At 40.0% G+C, this 21695-nt stretch overlaps 1 protein-coding gene and 1 long non-coding RNA gene across 4 annotated transcripts in view; one reads left to right on the top strand and one right to left on the bottom strand.

The window, feature by feature from the left end:
• Window positions 1-21695, bottom strand: part of FANCL (Fanconi anemia complementation group L) — a 300594-nt gene that overhangs the window by 267166 nt on the left and 11733 nt on the right. The gene's annotated exons all lie outside the window — the stretch shown is intronic.
• Window positions 6967-21695, top strand: part of LOC102159571 — a 599549-nt gene continuing 584820 nt past the window's right edge. Inside the window, exon 1 of one of the 3 annotated variants that reach the window (XR_002342937.1) lies at window positions 6967-10456. This is a non-coding gene — a long non-coding RNA (uncharacterized LOC102159571). The remainder of the gene's footprint in view (window positions 10457-21695) is intronic. The other 2 variants (XR_002342936.1, XR_002342935.1) reach the window with 2 other exon arrangements.

The raw sequence follows: 21695 nt of genomic DNA, 5'->3' as shown, positions 1-21695 counted from the left end.
ACTTTTGCTCCCATCAACCATGTGAGTTCTGTCTACTTGAGCTCCTTTCCCACCTTGCTTCTGCACAGGCCCCTGTGATTTCCCACTCCCCGGCCTTTGCTCATATTTGCCCTCAGCTCTTCTGATTAGCTGTATGTGTCTCATCCGAGCCAAGCTTAAAAAGCTTAGATGCCATCTTCCTTATGAATGTCAAGTCCAATAGACTAATCCCACTCTTCTCTGAACTCTTAAAAATATCTTTCATTTGCCACTCATCATTACATTTCATGATTTGTGACACAGGGGAGGTTTAGCTAAAGTGATTAATTAATTAAACAAACACTTATTGAGCATCTATTATGTTCTTTGCATTGGGAATACAAAGATGATTAATCATGGACTCCCTGGCAAAAGCTCTTATTTTCCCTGAAGTGACAGATGTGCAGATTACAGCTCAGTGTAATGAATTCTATAATGGAAATATGGATGGAAGGCTGTGGAAGCCCAGAAAAAGAAGTGACTCAGGATTCACATAGTTAAACAAACACAGATGAAGAAATTACTCTTTCCAGAAACTGTTGTGCTAAGAAATATTATCTCATTTCATCCTTCTAACAGTCTTTCAAAGTACCTATTATTATCCTCTCCAGTTTACAGATGAAGAGGCTGAGGTCACACAGCTCAGAGGTGGTAGAACCAGGATCTGACCCAGGTAGTCTGGATCCTGAATCCTTGCTCAGAACTACTAGACTGTGCTCATTCAATATGTATTGAATTTCCAGAAACGTTTTAGAAATAGACTTATTTCCTAAATAAATGGATAGCTCTGATAACCTAGCACCCAGCACATTGCTTATGACAGTACTTCCATGAATGTTTGTGAAATAAATGACTTGTTTCTTGAAGGACACATAGGAGTTTGACAGGGAAAGAAAAGAAAGAAAGGCATTCCTGGCAGATGGATCCTGACAATGTAGATATGAAAAAAAAACAAGGACTATCTAGAGGACTGTGAAAAGTTCTGTGCACAGGTGCTGGATGGGTTTGCTTCCTTTCCGTCCTCACACATCGCCCTGCTCTACTCTGTACCACAGCTAGTGCCATCCCATGGGATGTTCTGTCCAGACGCTGGCAGAGGCTAAGTGTGCCAGTGGGAGGCTCTGGCCACACACTACAGACCAGAAGGCAGGCAGAGCCTGGAGCATTTCTTCCAGCCTCTCTTGTCTAAGCAGTGCCCTGGCAGTGGTTAGATCTCCTGGTCAGCTTCTGCCAGGAAAGTCTAGCCCCCGGTCCCTGTCTTCTCCAGGTGTACAGCACTGACTCATCTCTGAGGTGCCTCTCCAACCCTTGCTCAGTTTCTTAGCTCTTCTATTGCCTGTATAAACAACCCCTAGTACTAAATTCCTTTTACAAAAACAAATTCTTAGATAGGCTTCTATTTTCAGGCTTAGATCCTGACTGATATATTCAAAATATTAGGGACAGAGTGAATTCATCATATGAGAGAATAAAATGCTGAGTTTACTACTGATGAATAGAGTCAAATAAAAGATTTTAATAATATTGTTTCTTTTGTCTATCTTCAATAAATTGACTGTTTTACAAAATGCATAACTTAATATTGTGACATACAAGTAAATGTATATATAGTGTATTAAATACTTATAATTTAAATCTATTTAATATATTTATAAATTATTTAAAAAATATTTATGTAATATATACATTTATATGTATCATATATAAAGATATATATAATATAAATCTGTATTACATTAATATCTTTAAATGCATTTAAATATATATTTTGAGCTCTTCATTCTCAAAGACTATTTCTAATGATGGAGCCTTCATTAAAAAACTTTGGGAGTTCCCGTCGTGGCGCAGTGGTTAACGAATCCAACTAGGAACCATGAGGTCGCGGGTTCGGTCCCTGCCCTTGCTCAGTGGGTTAACGATCCGGCGTTGCCGTGAGCTGTGGTGTAGATTGCAGACGCGGCTCGGATCCCGCGTTGCTGTGGCTCTGGCATAGGCCGGTGGCTACAGCTCCGATTCAACCCCTAGCCTGGGAACCTCCATATGCTGCGGGAGCGGCCCAAGAAATAGCAAAAACAACAACAACAAAAAAAGACAAAAAGACAAAAAAAAAAACTTTGGAGTCTCTCTATAAAAAAATATTTAGTTAATGTCATTTTAATGGCAACAAAATTTATAATCCATTAGCATCTTTTCTTAGTTATAGACACTTTTTTTTTTCTTTTTACGGCCACACCTGCATCATATGGAAATTCCCAGGCTCGGGGGTCAAATTGGAGCTACAACTGAGGTCTATGCCACAGCCACGGCAACACCAGATCCTTAACCCACTAAGTGAGGCCAGGAATCAAACCTGCATCCTCAAGAAGACTACATCGTGTTCTTAACCTGCTGAGTCATAATGTTGAACTCAGTTATAGACACTTTTGTGTGACAATGCATGTATGCATGTTAAAACAGTGTGAGAGAATGACTTAGGTGACTTATGTGGGCAGGTTTCATTTTTCCCCAGACATAGTCTAACTGCATTAAGCACTTTAACATTGGGAAAAAAAAAAATATGGAAGGGGCAGGGCAGAGAGGAGGGAGGGAAGCAAAGAAGTAAGGAAGGAAACTTATTCAAATGGTACATGAACAAAAATGAGAAGATGAAAATGGCCCCAAAGGTCCAGCTTCCCATCCTTTCAACACTTTGCTCAGGATGGAAGACACTTAGGAGTCTGGAAATCCTTCCTCTGGATGGTTGGTACATATAGAGGACTTGTGACTCTCCTTAAATGGGGCTCAGCCATCTATATTCTCACTTTTTTCTGCTCCAAGTCAATGAAAGAATAGAGCTGAATCCGGCATATCAGATAGGCAGAACAGCTGCAATGTCTATTGAAATGATATCTGTGTACACATTTCTCTCATCAGGATTCATATGCACCATACTTGACAGGCAGTCACTGGCCATAAAGATTATTGTGAGCATTGGTGTCCATTCATTTGTTAAATGTTAAGCAGAATTTATTTTTATTTTTAGATGAAAACAATAAAAAGTAATAACAGAATAGTAAGTGCCTATAGGTAGAAGTTCCAGTAATTTTTTTCTTGCCCTCTACTTTGGAGACAACTGTTTTATATAATTTTCCATTTTATTTGGCATTTTAAAATGCTAGTCACTTTTATTTGTGTTTTCAAGTGACCTGAGGGGAAGAACAGAAGGAGGGGGAGAGAGAAACAGCTAAAATAGCTCAACACCTGAGCTTGCTCATACTGCTCTTTCTCAAGTGCATGCTTCTGCACCAGTTGGTTCAATCTGGACAGAACCCTGGGAAATGAGCAAACCTATACAATAATTTCTCTACGTTGTGCTTCATGTTTCAGAGTAGCTATTTTCAACTAGTATCACAGAGTGCTGCTACAAGCAACTGTTAAATTACATCGGAATCTGACTTCACACTGTTTATTGAAGAAATGCTAGAGCATATTAAGTGAAGTTTTACTGTGCTTTATCTACTTCTCAAATGCAACCACAGTGCTAAGTGCCTTTATTAAAGTGAAAAAGTTGATATAGCACTTAAAAGAGATAAACATTGAAAATGTATTTTATATTTTCAAATAATCTATGAAAATAAGATAACCATTAACTTAGATGTTCAAGAAATAAACAGAAACTAGAAATAATGTCGATATAGAAAATACATTTAACTTGCAGTGTACATTTTGGAAAAGTATAAGAATATATATATGTCATAAAATATATGGTTTGCAGGGTAATTTTAAGAAATAAGAAAAATCTCATCTCCTTATTGAGAACACCAGTACTTAATTTCCTTTGGGTTCTCCCTTTTCAATCCTGGAGAATTACAAATCTCGAAGCCTTATCTGTTCTACATCTTCCTTAGTGCTTAGTTCTTGGATTTATGTTCTATTCAAGTACTGATTGCATTAAATAATAATGTTAATTCTCAGTAGTTATTAGTTAAAATTAGCTAAATTATTTCAAATCTCCCTGTCATGATAAAAATACAATTTAAAATACCTTTGTTACTTTTTTTTGGCAAGGGAGCATCAGTATTATAATTACTATTTTAAAGATAGTATTTATTACTTCTATATAGAATAGAGACCATTACTAGACCCACCTTTAAAGAGTGTACAGTATAAGGATACAAAAGTGGCAATCATTTCTGTCTCTCCCCACCCCCACATGGTTACTACTAAGATAAGTGATAAGATTTGCTTCACATTCAAGTGTATGCATCACTGAACAGACAGCTTGCTACGTATTTTCTGGAAATCTTTTTTAAAAAGTCAGAGTGAGAACTGTGGATTTCTCTATTTTTCCTACTAAGCTATATGTTATACTAAAGTGTGTTTTCAAAGCATATTTTTAATATGGATATGCATGTATGTACATATGTATTCCAGATATTGGTTTATTTAATGGAGAAATAACAGTTTTCCAAAGCCCAGCTTCCAAAGGGGTGTAATTAAATTTTAAAAACACTTTGGGCTAATTTTAATATTTCAGGCTAAGAAAAAAAGTGAATGAGATGGTAGTGGTTTGGGAAGATAGTCATTTGGCTGCTCGAAGAGCTGTGTCTGGGTTCTGGGACCCCTCAAGTAGAGAAGCAGCTGCGCCCATAGATGATCCTGCACCCATTCCAAGAAGTGTCTGGCTAGAAATGGGAAATTTGTTTCCCAACCACCTACCTGAGCCAAGGGCAGGGAGAAGCATTGTCAAGACCCTGCAATTCTTCTCTTTGGGTTTGCCATGGATGTGGTAATTATAGTTTTCCAGAAATGGAAGGAAAATAAAACTGTTGGGAGAATTTGATATTTTCCTAACTTTGCTGTATATTAGAACCTTATCTTCATTCCCCAAACTACAGACTGCATGAGTTCTCCAATATTTATTCTCCTTGGATTTTAAAAATAATCTTAAGTCAAACTTTTCCCAAGACTGCAAGAAATTTTATTTCCTGAAAACCTAATGAGCATTTGGGAGCCATAATAGAAGGGTTGTTTTATTCCTCACAAATGGACATATTTTGGAAGTGAACAGTATAATTTAAGAAAACCATGAAAATACTACTACTATAACTCTAATTTTAAGGAGGAACAGTTTAATAGAATTAAAATTGAGAGAGGAAAATTCAATCAAAGAGCGAGAGATGAGGATGAGAATTAAGTCTAGGAGGATTTAGAAGTCGGATATTGCAGGAGAGACACTGGAAAATCGCCCTGCCATAAAAAGTTCCCCCCATCTCTGCCACATTGCTGAGATTCCACCATGATAAACCATTACTGTTGTGATTTCTATCAAAAGTGATTTTGTCACTCACAGATCTTTCCTTTTCTCAAATTGAAATATCTAAGAGTCCTAGTCAAGTCACATTGTGACTAGTGTCACTCGTATGTTCATTGCAGCACTATTCACAATAGCCAAGACAGGGAAACAACCTAAATGTCCATCCACAGATGAATGGATTAAGAAGATGTGGTACATGTGCACAATGGAATACTACTCAGCCATAAAAAATAACAAAATAGTGCCATTTGCAGCAACATGGATGGAACTAGGGACTCTCATACTAAGTGAAGTAAGTCAGAAAGAGAAAGACAAATACTGTATGATATCACTTATATCTGGAATTGACTATACAACATATATGAACCTTTCCACAGAAAAGAAATGCATGGACTTGGAGAACAGAGTTGAGGTTGCCAAGGGGGAGGGACAGGGAGGGTTTTGGACTGGGAATCTGGGGTTAATAGATGCAAACTACTGCCCTTGGAATGGATAAGCAATGAGATCTGCTATATAGCACTGGGAACTATATCTAGTCACTTGAGATGGAGCATGATGGAGGATAATGTGAGAAAAAGAATGTATCTATGTGTATGTGTGTGTGTATTTGTATGTGTGAGAGAGAAAGACTGGATCACTTAGCTGTACAGTAGAAAATCGACAGAACACTGTAAACCAACTATAATGGAAAAAAATAAAAATCATTTAAAAAAATGATTTGAACCAAGGTCTCCTTTCTGCCACTCTGAAGTTATTTTACTGATAATAATCTTTCTAAAAGTGGGATTTTTAATTCAATGACAACTTTAAAAATAAGTATATTCATTATCATCTTAATGCCTATGTTTGTATCTAGAGCTGGTGCTATATAGCACCAACTTCAATTATCTGGGATTGAAATACATTGGAACTTAAGCATCCCAAATGACCGTCAAATTTGAGGTGAGGGAAAACTGTGCAAAGGAAAGTTTCACTGAACTTTGCATACCAAAAATGATGGGCTCATGGCTTGACTGTTTGGCACACAGTAGCATTGGATTGTCAGTAATCACCAGTGCCATATTCATAAGGCCAGCAGTAACTTACTTTAGGCAAAATATTATCACTTTATTAATTTATTCGCCATTTTTTAGGGCTGCAGGTGTGGCATATGGAAGTTCCCAGGCTAGGGGTTGAATTGGATCTACAGCTGCTGGCCTATGCCACAGCCACAGCTATGCTGGATCCTTGACTCACAGCAAGGCCATGCTAGTCCATAACCAGTGAGGCATGACGGGAACTCCCCCCACAGTCTTTTGATAAATCCTTACCTCCTGCAGTAACCAGACTGTGTGCTTCAACTTGGTATTAGTTACCCATTCCTGCATAACTGGCCACTCCAAAACTTAGCAGCTTGAAATAAAAATGATTGATCATCATGATTTCATGAATTGACTAGACAGTTACTCTGCTTCACGTAGTGTTGGGTGAATTCAGCTGGTAGCTGGGCTGGGGTGCCTCAGTTCTCCATATGGCCTCTCTCCAGCAGGCTAGGCCTTTTTTTTTTTGCTTTTCAGGGCTGCACCTGTGGCATATGGAAGTTCCAAGGTGAGAGGTTGAATCGGAGCTACAGCAGCCAGCCTATGCCACAGTCACATGGGATCCAAGCTATATCTGTGACCTACACCATAGCTCACGTCAATGCCAGATCCCTGACCATGGAGTAAGGCCAGGGATCAAACCTGCCTCCTCATGAATACTAACTGGATTGGTTTCTGATATGTCACAACGGGGCTCCCAGGGGGCTAGACTTATTTAAAGCCTGGAGGCTGGATTACAAAAGAGAACATCCAAAAAGGACAAACCCTGATGCGTAGGTGCTTACTGAACTTCTGTTTATACCATACTTCCTAGTGACCAAAGCAATTCACAGGGCAAACCCACAGTCAGTGAGGGAACTATACAAGGGCATGAATACAGAGAGGTGCAACAGGTTGCAGGCCATCCATCTACAGTCTACCACAAGAACCTAAAAATAAAATCTAGCTAGGTATCCGTTTTCAAGCTTTTCAACATATTTTTAACAAGTGTCTGGTATATGATTAACATTTTACTAGGTACAAAGACTTAAAGACTCCCTTCCTTTAGTAAGGGAGGGAAGATATATAGAAATCTTTGAGATCTTACCTAGCATGAAATAAAAAGAAATGTCTTTATTGGTCTCGGCCCCTAGTTCCTGACACAAGGCTCCTGAAATCCTTGTAAATTCCTAAGTGATAAGAGCCCTAGGAGCATCTCTTGTTCTAATATTTGGTTTTGACCTGCCCCTGACCTTGTAAATTCCTAAGTGATAAAGATACTAGGAGCAACTTTTTGTTCTCTTGAGACAACTCCGGATGGGGGTCAGTCATTGGAAAGACTTGGAATTTTTCAGTCCTGCCTCTCATTCTCTTGAGAGGGAAGAAATGCTGAAAATGGAGTTAATGATCAATCATGCCTACATGCTGAAACCTCCACAAAAGTTCCCAAAGTACAGGGTTTGGAGAACTTCCAGGTTATCAACTACTTCTACACCAGGAGGATGATGCACCCCAACTCCATAGGGATGAAAGCTCCCCTGCTCTGGCCTCTCCCAGGCCTCACCCCATGTAGCTGTTCTTCTGTTCGTTTTGTCAGATTCTTTACTACACTGGTAACTGTAAGTAAGCATTTGCTGGAGTCCTGTGAGCTGCTCTAGCAAACTAACTAAATCCAAAGGGGAAAGAGGTAAAAAAAACTCTGATTTGTAGCCAAGTCAGAGAGGAGTTGTAGGTAACCAGGGGACTGACTACTTGGGACTAGCATCTTAAGTGGGTTGGGAGCGGTCTTACAGGACTGACCCTAAACTGGTGGAATCTGACACTATCTCCAGGAGGGATACACAGCTGGTGTCAGGGAAAATTGCTTGGTGTAGGGAAAAAAAACTCATACATTTGGCTATGAAGTGTCAGAAGTGAAGTGTTGTGAGTGTGGTCATAGTATGAGAGTAAAGATACACACAAGTAGAAGACTGAGTTTTTTTAAATACACCTGGTTAAGGAGATATACATGAAGAGGGAATGGGCTCAGGAACAGCTCCACTTTGCCCCTCCGCCTCAAACTTCCAAAACAAATCTCAGTTTGAGGCAAGTGACACATGAAATGAATCTGAGGATAGGTGAATAGTGCAAATATGCAAAATTCAACCATATTAGAAAAAAACTGATGTCAATACGGATCAGCAATTCTACACAAGCAGGCCAGGTCTTTAAGTAAATGCAAAACATATTTGTTTCATTTAACTTTTACAAGTGAAACTATGGCTCCTTTAGTCTAATTTTATGCAATAAAAAATTCATATACTGAGTATATGAATTTTCTACTCAAAGGGCTTGATCACACAGTTCTGAAGCTCAGAAGTTTCGTATCAGATACCAAGAGAAGATAAGCATAAGCATCGGAAGAGGGTAAATATTATGACAGGTTTCATAAGGTCAGATTTTACTTAAAATTTGGGAAAACATGTAAAATTTAGCATAGTATAGAGAAGACTATCAGAAGTGTGGGGGAAAAAGCCCGGTTATAACATCTGTTGAACTTTCCTGAGGGAATAGACTAAAGCCGCGAGTAAACAGGAGATTTGATTGGGGTTATTTTGATTGCTTGGTAATACACTTTCTTTCTGTTTCTGTAAAATCAGAATGCCTCAACACCTAATTGACCCAGTGGTTAAAACCATCACAGCGACTGCCCTACAGTGTGAATACTCCTCCAGGACGTTCTCTTGATTGGACCAGATGGCCTTTCTATGCTTATAATCAATATATTATGTGACCTGTAAATGGTTGGTCTAAACTTCCAGGGATGACATTACTCTATTCAACAGTGCTCTTCCACCAAGAATAAGCAGGTAAGGCAGTAACTTCTTTTAATGTTAAGTGTTCTTTTAATTCTGATAATTTAAGAGGCACACTTTCATGCAAGATGTAGATGACTTTCAATCCTCCTTATGAATTATTTTTGGTGTTCTCAACATAGTGCATACAAATAGGAGTGAGACCAAAGCAGCAGTTTTTAAAAATAAAAGAAACCATAACCCTAGACTTTTCCTGCCACAGATTACCTGAACTGCATCTTAAATTCACCTCGAGTAAGACTTAAAGGATGCCTGCATTAACTATAGCAAAAACTGGTGATCAGACGATTCTCCAATCACAGAAACTCACAATAGGTGCTGAGCCTCCCTTCCCTACAGGACCTAAATACCCCTTAAAGTTTTAAAAGCCTGATCTATGCTTGGAGTCTACCTCCTCCCCAAATAGTCGTGCAACCAAAAGTACCAATAATTTATGCAAATAAGAGGCTAAAAACTCCTGCTCTTCTAGTTGTCCACCATGTCGGTGCTAGTTTGGATCTGTGTGCAGGGGCGTGGATGAGTGTGTAAAATCCGGTGTTTTTCATAAAGAAGGCATTAAATTGAGGCCAATAGGTCACCCTCCCCTGTTGAGCAGGCTGTATCATGTTTATTTCTCCCCAGGAGCGGCTCAGGCTATCCTGCGTGCCCTTAGGCAGCAGGACATCACTCGTATTTGAGGTTTTCAAAGTAAACGAAGAACCGGGCGCTTTTCCTGAGTTCAAAATCCGCCTGAGAACTTGAACACTGAGAGTTCGGTGGCAACGAAAGGTGCCTACAAGTTGCACCACGTTTGTCTGGCACTTTCCACTGAGGCTAGTCTAATAAACGGGGGGTGGCGGGAAAGGAGAGAGGGAGGGAGGGAAACACCCTCCTCCTCTTTCAGAAACTGCACCTCAGCTTGAGATTTGGGTATTATTTTACCTGTATTTATAAAAACCACCACCGCACTCCCTGCATGAACCACCCCACTGCCTCGACTTCCAAGAGAAGCAGCTACTGAGACCAAAGAGGGGAAGACTGAGGAGCGGGGAGAAGACAAATCAATAAACAAAAGCGCGCGCGAGCGAGGGGGACCGAGAGAGGAGGGAGCGACAGCGGCAGGTTCAATTAGCTAAACAAAGAAATCATGGCGGATTGTTTACATTTGGCAGCGCCCGGGCCGCGCGACCGCCGGCCCCAAGCCGCCGCGGCCCCCGAAGAGTCGGCGAGCTGCCCCCACGCCCCGGCCGGTAAGTGACGCCGCCGCCCCGCGCGCCGCCCCCGTCGCCACCCCGCCCCGCCGGCCCCCGCCTCCCGCCCCTCCCCCGCCGCCCCAGCCCCCTCCTCCGGCCCCGGCGCAGCTGGGCTCGCTGTGGATTTCGGTGACGCGGCTCGGGTCCTTGGCAGCCGCTGCAGCTCGGGGAAGGGGTGCGGAAAGGTGGGGTGAGGATCGCAGATCCGCGTGCGGTGCAGCGCCCCCTCCTCGCGTCGGGGCACTCTCGGGTCAGGCCCTCCCCCGGCGGGGCTAGCTCGCCTGGCGCCGCCGCCTCCCGGACCCTGGCGGACCGGGGCTGAGCGCGCGGCAGCCCGGGAGGTGGGGCCAGGCCGTGACCCCGCCGGATGCGCGGGAAGGAGGGCGAGGTGGCTGTTCTGGGCCCGGCCCCATCCGTCTAGCCTCTGGTCCAGGGCCTCCGACGTGTACTCCGTCTCTCGCTTGCCCGCCGTCCCACGACCTTTCTCTCCTGCGTCCCTCAGGCCTGCCCTAAGGTTGAGAACTGCGCTGGAGGTCACCTCCAAAGGCCAGCCTTACCAATGCCACCCACGTCTGTGAGAGCTTTTCTAAAGGCTGAATCTTTTCTCAAGTTTTTGGCCACGGGGGTCACTTTTTTCCCTAGGAAGGAACTCTTGTTCTCACAGAGGCTTTTAGCTGTCTTTGTGTTGAGGTTGTCATAATGGTAGCAGGAGGTTGGCTCATGACAGGGGAGGAAAACAAAGGCAACAAATAGGGGAAAAAATAGAGGGCAATGTCACCAACGACAGAGGAGGCTCTCTATTTTTCCAGCAAAGATGGTTTCCTTTGCGGGAATCCTTCAAGCATCATTGGCATGCAAGTGACATATTTCCTCTGTAGAGAGAAAGACAAGTCCTAGGTCCTTTAAATTAATCTCGATTTTTCCTTCCATAAAACTTAAAAAAAAAATGTTCAGGGCATTTAGTAGTTTGCTGTTTTCCCCTCTTGCTTCCCCTTTCCAGAACCTCAGTTAATATATCTTATCTGTGTCCTGTTTTGGGGAAAATCATAGCCAAGACTTTGTCAGAGCAGGACTAGAGTTAGTGGCATTTAAGTAGCCTTGCCGCAGGCTTAGCTGGGGTCCAGGGCAACAGAACCAAGCCCAGTGGCATCTCTTGCACGTGTTGGAATGTCTGACATCACATGGCTGACAGGTTGCTAATGGACATTGCAATTTGTAGTTCAGTGAACTGCTTTACCACCTAGAAAATGCTGCTATTTAAAAAAAAAAAAAAAAAAAGCTTGTATTATCATGTAATTATTATTATATCTTTTCTATAAAGATATGCAAGTGAATGAATTTTTCATTCATAATTTTTATTATGTTTTCTCAAAGGCCCATCTGGAATAAGGTATGCTCCCATTTTTCTTTTTTCTCCTTCGAAAGTAGCAAACACTGGGTAATTGAGTCTTGCTTAGTAGATTCAACCAAATTGTATCTATTTTTTGCTTATTAATTACCAAAGCAACTCTCTGTTCAACCCACTACATCGTTAATAAAGCAAAACTGACTTTATTATTTGGCAGAAGTAGCTCTGCACCTTGCCATCTCACTATTCAGTTCTTTTTGACCCACTGACATTTCAAAAACTAAGATTTATGCTCAGAACAAGATAAGCATGGGAGTGGGTGGCAAGCTTTAGCTAACTCCAGAACCTAGAACCTCCCAGAATCAGAAGCCCCCACTGAACATTGTACATGTCTGGACTTTAGAAAAAAAAGTTGGTGCTTCTATAAAGAGCTTCTACCTAGACACTTAACTCACCAGTTAGCTTGAGATTCCATTACTCAGTAACGCCAAGCACATTCTCATAAATGGATTTTATGTTACTCCCTGCCCATACCAGGTCAGAGATCATAATCATGGAAGGAAGTGAATTGGCCTCCAAAGTAACTTTAACAGAAGCAGAAAGATCAGTCTTTGGGTTATAGATCTTGCTGACCCATTAAGGGTCAGTAAATTAGTAGACTGCACTTGAGTTGACACTTCTGATCCCAACTTAATGGGTTGATTAACTGATGCCTGCTATCTTCATTATGGGCTATTAGCACATTGTTAAATCTGAACTTAGAGTGAGAAATTGTTTTTATGTTTACTCTTTGGTTCCCAAGGTTAATCAATATTCATCATGGCCTTAAATTTTTTTTTTTTTTTAACTAAAGAGGTTAGTTATATAAACCCTTTTGTAGAGAAAAGGAAACTCAGTATTATAACTGTCTAGGACTTTGGATGTAAAATCTTATCTGAAGATGTACAAAAATATTCAATTAAAAACACCATCACCAAATGGAAAAATATATAAAAGCATTAAGGATTTAAAATTGACATCCTTTCATTTGCAACTATCACCCTGATCCTCTTATTCTTTTGTGTATATTTGAATGACTTTCAAATTTAACAATATTTAAATTTTCCATAATAGTTTGGATAAATTGCCAGCTAGAAATAGCTTTGTAGTCATTGCCTAAGCCTTGACTTTGCCTACAAGTGTGAATCTTAGGCACCAATGAGGTACATATTTTTTATCAACATATGCTAGAAATCAATCTTTATATAGCAGATCCATGGCATTTTCTTCTCTCCTGGCCTTCCTGAAATTTCTAGAACATTCTAAGTTAGTTGGAATCCTGGTAGAATGGGTATCATCAGTGATTACTCTTCTCACCATTTGCTAATCAATACATTAGTAATGCTGGGTAAACTTTGAAAACTTGCAAAACGTATACTTTAAATCATACAAAGATCAGGACCTGTATAGATTGTTTGTTTCCTATGAAACTTTATTCAAAACTTAATCTGTTCTGTCAGGTCACAGAAGGAGCAGTAATTTCCAGTAGAGGTTTTGAATTGATTAACTGGTAAGCATTTATTAAAATGAGAGCAAAGCCAAAAATATAATCAAGCTTAAGAAGTATTCTTAGAAACATATAGGAGAATTAGGACATTTCTGTATGTCTAAAATTGAGGCTAAGAAGGGTGTTAAAGAGGCCTGAGAGTTTCACAAACAAAGGATTGGTCCCTAAAGTGACAGGCCACTGAATTTGGCAAAGAGGAGATTCTTGATGATTTGGGGATGGGTAGTGTTGGTTGAGGAGCTGAGGTGAGAGGCAAGACTGGGGGAGGGCAAAGAAGAAGAAGATGATGAGAAAGTTACAGTAAATAATTTTAAAGAAGAATGTCCAGGATAATCTTGAAAGGCACTGTGATTGGCAAATCCTCAGTTCACAGGACCAAGTCTAAGAAAATAGGATCTTAGTAGAAACAGAATTAAAACAGCATTACGCACATTAAAAACTCCATAGCAAATAAAAGCTGTGGATGGCACCTGCCCTCAAAACTAGCCACATTTGTCAGCATTAAAACCTGTACCAACAGGTAATCCTCTTGAATCATCTTCTTTAGTCATTTGGGGACACAGGGCTCCAGGACTGCAAGGCTGAGGCAGACAGTCCCCAAGCTCTAGGGTACACAGATTATTTTTGGCTTTAAAGTGTTTGAGCCCATTCTTACTTGAAATTCAATGTCTTTTGCACTTGCTTTCTCCCTTATTTCATTTTCTTAAGCCCTGCCAAAATGGTTTTGTAACCATATAGCCTTTCTGCAAATTATCTTGGTATTTAGGGGATGTGTCTTTTGGAGGGGGGTGTCCATCTGGTGTCATATCAGCAGAGTTAGAGGATGTGCTGTAAACAGATCTTTCTCTGCAGCACCGGACTGCACAACCCACCAGAGAGAACAGCACCATTTATTGTCCTGTCCTGCCACTTAAGAGGTTGAACTGAATCCATGATGTATAAAAAGGCTTTAAACTTATAATGTACACATATAAAATGAGTTATTTAAAATTTGTTTGGCAAGAGCTTATTTTATGATGGATGGTATATTGTGAGAAAGGGAAAAATAAAAGCAAAACACTTTGGCCTTATTAGATGACAATCGGCAGATAATTTTTTTAAAATAAGAATTTGATTTCATTAAGATGGCTTTGAAGTATGTTATGTGCTTGGAGCAGGAGTAGGGCTCCGATGGGTTAGAGGCTATGGAAAGCAAAGTGGGGCAGCAGAAGGGATCTCTAGCCCACCTCAGAGGAAACGGCAATATAAACCAAGGTGGTAAAACAAGGCTAACCCAAATCTGGAATCTGTATCTAGGGAAGACAGAACTTTAAAGGAGTGGCAGTTTCCAGATGCATCTATCAAAGAGTTCTGTGCCAGTTAGGAAAGCTAGTGGAAGCAAAATCTTGAGGCCTAAGAGGCTGACTGACAGTCCTTCTCTAAGAGACCAAAGCCCCAGACTTGTTACAACTGGGCTCCAGCAGTACCAGCATTCAAGCCAGGAACCAGGCAGAAGATGAGCCAGAAAGATAGGTTGGCTCCCAGTGAAGGAGATTAGGTGGAGGTGTATTATCCCAGTACTCTTTGTATAGGGGCAGCAGACTCAACCCTCTCACCCAATCTGGCTTTCATCAGTGGGTTAGAGTTTCTAATATTCTCTTGTGTCCCTATTGTACATGTTATGTGGGGAGAGTTGAGGATTGGGAGTGGCTGCAAAGATTACGTGGACAAAATAGGCAAAGAAAGACAGGCCCTGATAGAGTAGCCCAATGAGACTGCAGGATTAGAATATAGTAAAACATTCAGAATATAATATACTAAACATGCAGGGTTGGAAAGCAAAAACGATCTACTCCAATAAAACCATGTGTCCAGAATTATATATTTCTAACCATGCACTTTAACTTGCTCTGACTTAATGTATCAAAATTTTAATATCAAGCCCTTGTGTGTATTGCCACAACTCAACAAAAACTTTAAATTCAAAAAATACACAACACATTATTGCAGAGCCATCCTTTCCAGATGAAAACTTCTAAATATAGCCAAGGTGCAACTGAACCCCGGAAAGAGACAGTGAATTTGACAATGGCATTTTATTATCAATTGCCATGGTTTCCTCTATATCGATGCATTTTTGAAAATTATACCTTCTTGAGGGCATCACATATGATTTAACAGAACTGATTAAGTGGCCATAATTTCCTGGCTGAAACAAAATAAAACACGAATATCAAACATCTTTCCCTTCTCATGCTCATAATTAGTTGAAGAATGATGTTGCATTATACTAGAGGCTCCGTGAATCTCAAATATTGCTCAATCAAGAACACACTGATAACTCACCAAATTGAAGCTTTAGACCAATGTTGCCTAAAAAAATCAGTCTTCTTTTTCACTTCACTTTTTATGACTGCCTCAAATTTTTGTAGTCTATAATTTAAGAGAATGTATGAGTTTTCTGTTGCTGTTATAAACAATTACTACAAACATCATGGCTTAAGACAACACAGTTTTATCATCTTCATAGTTCTATAGGTCAGAACTCTCACATAGGTCTCACTGGGCTAAAATCAAGGTGTCATCAGGGTTGCATTCCTTACTGGGGACTCTGGGGAAAAATCCATTTCCTTGCCTTTTCCAGCTTCTAGAGGCCACCCGCATTCTGGGACTCAGCCTCCTTCCTCTATCTTCGGAGTTAGAGATGTTGCTTCTTTCTGACCATTCTTCCATGATCACATCTCTAATCATACTTGGGCACAGTTTTTAGGCATCTGTGTGATTTCATTGGGCACATCTGATCATCTTCCCAATCTCATGGTTTTTAATTAACCTTAATGACATTTGCAGAGTCCCTGCAACCGTAGAAGGTATCACATTCACAGATTCCAGGGATCAGGATGTGGACATCTTCAGAGGGCCATTAGTCTACCTTATTTTTAATTCTTCTTTTCTTTGTAATTTACATTCCTCTAGAAGCAGGTGCCAAAAGGATCTCAGTGCCACAAGATTATGTGGGAGTGATAACAATATCGCTGATAAGAGAGAAGGGAAAGGAGATAAGGAATTTAAAGGAGGCAAGAAATGGTGTGTTATCAAGAAAGTTGCCACTGGGAAATTAAAGTTTAGTGCCACTAGGGTAATTCTGAGGGAGAATGTGGAACTAAGAGTTATTCTAATTGAGGGTGAGGAATCTGCAACATTTATCTTCCAAATCCCTATCTTTATTGGTTCAGGCTCCTTTAAGGGTAGAATATTTCTGGCACTTCTGGCCTGTGCTGCACGCAGGCTAAGTCTATGCCCCCATCCAGGCTGAAGACCTGAAGCTGAGTTCATAGGTGTGAAGCAGGCTTCAGTGTGAAGTGAGTGCCAGGAGTTATCTCTGGGGCTCCAATGGCTACCTCTCAGATTTAATTATCAAGTTCTACTTTATATTATTCCTCCATAATTTCTCTGACACTTTTTTCTTTCTATTGCTGTAATACAGATCAGTTTCTCTGCATCACTCTACTAATGCGTTCTTTCCATCTCAAGTTCTAGTCCGCCCCAATCTGAGCTGTATCTATGCCTTCAAAATTTGTCTTCCTGAACACATGGCTTTTATTGCATTGCTTAAACAAATAAGCAAAAGTCTTTATCAATTTTCCAATACTTACAGGAAAATATAAAATGAAAAGTCCTCAGTCTAGCCTTCAGGTCCTTCCATTCTGGCCCTATATTAACTTATCTGTTCTTATACTTACATCAATTAATGTTTTTTTCCACTTTCTTCTGTCCCTAGAGAGCAGGAGAAGGAACCCAGTTTTGCCTATGTTTTGGCTTTGTCCAGAGCCCTTAATCCTTGGGATCTAAGCCTGAATATGAAATATTTCTCTTGACCCAGGTCAAACACCCCTGTCTTATTTCTCTCCTTGTCTCATTACTATTTTTGAACTCATCTCATACTTTTTTTCCTTCATGTACTTGGTCAGAGAGTTCCTTTTACTCGGCTAATCTCTAATCCCTGCCCATCCTCCAAGGTTCAGGTGAAACCTTTCCTTTATTTAGACTTCCATTAGCCTAGTTCAGCTGGAAATGAGGACTCTCTCTAAATTCTTTAAAGCTGCTATTTTAGCTTTTATTATTTTTGTTCATAATTTTAGCTATCTTTTTGTAGAACGTAAGTTTAATCTTCTCAGATAGGTTCTGGGAAGCGCTTTTAAAAGATAACAGGACATCATATATGTTTCCTTCTCAAACCCTAGGATATTTGGGTTATTGTATGTACTCTTTAGCTGTTTGTTGATGTACTTGCTAAACATAAATAATCTTTTTTAGAAAAGAATGAGTAGCATATTTTGACCAAAGCGAAAACAAATAAAGGAGGGGAAAAAAAAATCAGTATTTTAGGGTTGTGCTGCTGCTCTGCTACAAAGCAGTCCATTACTTGAGTTGGATCGTAAAAGAACCTAAATCTTTCTTACTTCAAGCAGGCAAATTAAAAAAGTTAAAGGCACTGAAATGTTGGAAACTAAGACCCTTTAAAATTATAGGCTAGAGGTTTGGATGTTTCCTTCTCAACCTAGCCCAGAGAGATGGAGTGAGACAAAGAATCTTTTCCTTTTTGAAAACTGTTAAGTACAGCTAAAAAGCGTTTGGGCTTTTTCATTTAAAATTTTTAAACTTAAAAACTAATTTTAAAAAGAACTTAGGATTTTACTGCACTTGAGAAGCAAAAATGTCCAGTGGCTTCTTGGATGCTGGTTTTTCCATTGGAAAAAAAAAATCCAAGTTTTCATTTTGATCTATGAGTCAAGGGGGTGACTGCAAGAAGCTGGGAAGCTTGGCTGATGATTCCTTAAGGTGTCAGCAAAGCTTTTCTTCTGTGCACACTTATGCACTTCAAGGCCTGTGATTTGTGCTGCCTTTTTAGTGTTGGAAATCGTATTTCACAATGACTTTAATCTGGCTCTTTGGACCAAGAATGGCAGCGCAGTGCTGCCAACAGAAAAGAATAAAGTTCCTGACAGGGGACCCTTCTGTGCTTCTCTCCAACCTCCTTAACACCGATCAATTGAGTTGATGATCAACACATACTGCAAGTGACATTCTTTAGTAGTTCTTAGTCCTGGGAATTTAAAAATACTGATACCTGGGCCCCACCTGAGAGATTCTAAGGTAGTAGGTTTGGACTGTGTTCTGGGCATTAGTGTTCTGCAGTGAGCTTCTGGTGACCCTAATGAGCAGACGGAACTGAGGATCACCGCTCTCATCCCTCCCATCTTCTGCAGGCCCGCAGAACATAAATATTTTGAGCTGCAGAGTTTTTAGATAATATAGAAATCATCTACTCTCCTCTCTCAGACACTTTAAGAGTTGAGCAAGCAGCTCTGGTGGTATTAAGAGGAATAACTCATGTCCATACAACAGGAGTCAGGGCTAAATTTCAGGTTTTTTGACTCCGAGGCCATAGTCCTTTCCTATTTAAACTGTGGTCCTTGGACCAGCATCACCTGGGAGCTTGTTAGAAATACAAAATCTCAGGCCATCTCCCTGACCTCCTGAATTAGTCTGCTTTTTTAACAACTTCCCCAGGTGACTGGTATTCACATTCCTTTGAGAAGCCCTCATCTGATCCACTGCTTAACAGCCACCTAGAGACTGGAGTTTCATTTACCTCTGTAGCCTCAACATCGAGCATCATACCTGGAAGTTGGAAGATAACCATTTGTTGCATTTTAGATTCCTTTTTTGTTATAAAACATATCATGCATCCGCTTTTAACCAATTTATTCTTTGAATAAATGACCTTGATTGTCCTTCCTATGTGTTGTTTAACATTTCATCTTCATGAGCCTTTATTAAGTACCTGCTTTGTACTAGGCACTGCACAAAGGTACAAAGGTAAATGATATACTTTCTAGGAACTCACTAATTGGGGACAGGAGAGGAACAGTTAACAGAAGTGATAACATTGTGTGATAAGGGCCACAATGGAAATATTGCAGCATAAGAGCCCTTCATGTTTGCTGTGGGAACATGGAGAGAGAACATTGGGTCTGGGTTTTGGGGGTTAGTCTGGGATGGTCTTTGGGGTGACCTTGAGGTTTTAAGGGCAAATGAAGGCAAATTGACCTTGGACAGTAATCTGGGCTCAGCCAGTACTTGGAGATGTAGGGATGCAGCCAGCACTATTCAAAGAGAATTACAAGGAGACAGAGCAGCCTCCTCCAGGCTTAGAGTAGAGATATCTTCATCTTGTATGTCAAAATAGAAGAAGTACACTCAAGAATGGCTGCTCTTGATCCAGTGGTGGGAAATGCAGTAGAGCACTAAGGCGATTGGAGGTAGGGTGCTGGGAAGGGAAGAGGGTTCCTGTGCTTCTTATCCATCTGACTGTAGATGTAAAGGAAAACATTTAGAAAACCACAGAACAGCAATTTGGAAATATTAATTGTATGTTCCCTGGGGTTGCATTACAGCCCTGAGATTGAAGCTCTTGTAATTGTGCTCTTTGGGTCTGTATTCTCACAGCTTCTAATATTCAAGATCAACAATAAACAATTTGCAGGACAGTCCAATCCAGACAGAATCACCCAATTCCAGTACCTTCAGGTACTTTCCCTTTTCAAATAAGACTGTGGGTTGAGCCTGTGCTATGCAATATGGTGATTACCAGCCACATGTGGCTATTGAGTGCTAGAAATGTGGTTAGTCCAAATTGAGTTGTGTGGTAAGCATAATATACACACCAGTTTTGAAGGCTTATTACCAAAAAATTGTACACTCATTAACAATATTTTATATTGATTACCTGTTGAAATGCTAATAATTTAGATACATTTGGGGTTCAAGAAAAAACATTTTAAAAATAATTTCAGCTGTTTTTCACTTTTAAAAATGTAGCTACTAGAAAATTTAAAATTATATATGTGACTAACTGTATTTCTGTGGGCAGAACTGACCCACACTATTCCAGCGTGAAGGCGTTAAATAATTTTCTCTTGCACGGTGGAAAACACAGTCATCCTTAGTCTGTCTGTGGCTTCAGATGACTTGGGAGTGGTTTTAGCTTTAAAGTTGTAGAGGCACACATTTTCAGTGGTGGTGACAAATTGGGATTAAGTCGAATGAGTAACAGGCAACATTTTGCCTTTATTGAGTATTTAAAAAAAATTTCATTTTAGTATGTCTTTTAGACATCACTGCAGTTATTTTTATTTCATGGCCATGCAGGTTTATGACTTGTCCAACTCGTTCCCTCTAAAGCCTGAATAAAATGCCATTGTCAAATACACCCTCTCTAATCTGTGTTATTTGACATATACTAGGTAGGACAGAGCTTTAGGTCCTATTTTCACTTCAGTGCAGATGTGAAAGTTCCAGTTAATGAGAGCGTTGTGTAAGTGTTTGTGTTTCAAGAGGAAGAAAAAAAAAAGTCTCCCTGAATCTGCCTTAAAGCTTTAGATATTCTGTACAGGGAATAAAGTGACATGCTCAAATTAACTGTGGCCAGACAGATCCACATGATATGAATATAAATGTTTGAGTCTTGCTCAAATTAAGGTTCTTGGTATCAGGGAAAGCACTTTCTCACTAGGCAAGTCAAAATCACTCTATCTCACTCTTCTTCTGGGACATATACTACAGGATAGGCATTGAACTCAACTATGATATTTTATTCGGTATTCTTATTTTAATACATTTAAAGGGAACTTTTTCAGTGGTCTAAAACTTGCACATTTCTTTTCTTTGGCTTTTGAGAACTTTAAAAATCTTTGCGCTTTTTTAGCCAGTGGTTCTGTGGTTAATTGGAGAAACTATATAAAGAGGCTAGAATCTGAGGTTTGAAGTCAGCAGAAAGGTTTCCATGGCTTACGGTCTGGAGATCAGAAGCAGGACACTTCACCAAAAAACAACTTTCTGAAGCTCAAATTCCTTGAATTTTTATTTCTCCAAAAATAACTTCTTTGAAAGTCAGTTCACCAAAATTCACTTCACCTATTGAACAATTCATGAAATGACCAATTTGACAATTCACTGATTTATCAAAACTTTCCTTTTACTAAACTTTCCTGACATTTATAGTAAGTCCTGTTGTATAAGGTGATTGCAGCAGCTCTGGGATATTTCAAAGTTTTAGTTTTAATTTAGTTTGGTTTTAACTCTTAGTTTTTATTTTTGCTGTGGCCATTTTACATTCACTAGTTGTTAGGCACTGACTGAAATTCAGTGTGCTCTGGGTTTCCTCAGTATTGATCTCTGACTTTTGCAATTATAATTATTTCAAGTTGCAGTTTTGTGCTTGTTTTGAAATCAAGGACTTTTATAAATCATAAGGACAGGTAAGTTTGTCATTTTTAATCTGACCCATTCCCTTTTGT

Source organism: Sus scrofa, chromosome 3 (genome assembly GCF_000003025.6).
Source record: "Sus scrofa isolate TJ Tabasco breed Duroc chromosome 3, Sscrofa11.1, whole genome shotgun sequence".
In the NCBI taxonomy this organism is placed as follows: domain Eukaryota; kingdom Metazoa; phylum Chordata; class Mammalia; order Artiodactyla; family Suidae; genus Sus; species Sus scrofa.
This window is presented reverse-complemented; position numbering and strand designations above follow the sequence as displayed.